Source organism: Vitis riparia, unplaced genomic scaffold, assembly GCF_004353265.1.
Source record: "Vitis riparia cultivar Riparia Gloire de Montpellier isolate 1030 unplaced genomic scaffold, EGFV_Vit.rip_1.0 scaffold726_pilon_pilon, whole genome shotgun sequence".
Taxonomy (NCBI): Eukaryota; Viridiplantae; Streptophyta; class Magnoliopsida; order Vitales; family Vitaceae; genus Vitis; species Vitis riparia.
The window spans coordinates 2,874-4,140 of record NW_023269753.1 but is presented as its reverse complement, the minus strand read 5'-3'; the positions used below and the strand labels follow the sequence as shown (position 1 = coordinate 4,140).

Genomic DNA, 1,267 nt, shown 5'->3' with positions numbered 1-1,267 from the left:
AGTGGATTTTGGGTGGTGGTGTAGAGAGAAGGATGATAATACAAATGGGTATGGGCATGGGGTAAATGTGATAGGCATGGACGCGTGGAGAGAATGAGTATGGAGGAGTGTAGTGTAGAAAGATAAGGCTTGGGATCAGTGGAAGTAGTGGTGAAGAGGAGTAGATTTAATGGGTATGGAAAATAGGTATTCAGGGGTAAGAAAGACGGGTATGGGGATGGGTGTGAAGAGGTTGGAGAAATGGTTTGACTTGACTTGATGGATAATGAGATTGATGGGTTTTTATTGCTGTAGATGCTTCATGACCCGTCTTTATAGCTGCCTGCAGTGTCTCAAGGATCTAGTGCAGCGTTTCATCGGATGCTTGATTGAAGAGATTTTCACAGGTGGGGACACAACCATGCCATATTGCCTAGATAGCAGCATAGAGAACATATTCAAGGACTCCATGGCTGATCACAGAGGAGAACCTGGCCACGTGAAAATAAACGAGCATGTAGGAATGGATATTCATCTACTCCGGTTCCAATGTCTTCAGCTATTAATCGTTCCAACACCTCACTAGATTTTGTTCCGGTATGAAAATGGCAAAAGCAACAATCAGGGATAATGATCATCATCACCATCCCAATGTGGTGGTGATCCTCCTAGGCCTATGACTTCCAGCGTGAAATACTATGAGCCCACAGGGCATTCATGTGGCTGGCCTTTCTCCAACGGAAACCAGACAACATCATGCTCATCCTCACCTTCACCTCCAAGGCACCCAACTATTCTTTTTATCATAGTCGGGCTGAACCACAGCAGGTGCTTCCTTTGTACCAAACGGACCAACAGGATGGCCTGCATCCAGAATGTCCCTTCCTTCAAGCGCAGCTTCAAGTTCTTCACGCTCCTGCTCGGTCGCAATAGGCATTACCTCTTCAACTCTCTTCTGAATGGGCTTTGTCAATCTTATCAAAACTAGCGTTTTCATTCCTGTGCTGATGCCACCAAGGCATTCTCCGGATAACCACAACCCATTTGTTTAATGCCCTCTGCCATACAGGTCACTGACAATAATAGTATCCACAGTGCGGACCACTTCCTGTTCATATGCCCAAACGTTGATCTACCAAAGCTCTTAATAACCTCTTCAGGATAAACAGGTTCAAGGAGTCCCAGTCCCTCACTGCCTCGTCATCCCATAATTTCACTCCCTATTATGGCTTCATGTCCAAGAAAGTCCAAACACGAAGAGCAGAGAGAAAAAGTAGCAAAAACAGAG

The 1,267-nt window shown here is 45.5% G+C and overlaps 1 pseudogene; it reads right to left on the bottom strand.

Annotated features, from left to right (window-relative positions):
• Positions 1 to 600: 600 nt before the first annotated feature.
• On the bottom strand, positions 601 to 976 carry LOC117910372 (annotated as a pseudogene).
• Positions 977 to 1,267: the final 291 nt, after the last annotated feature.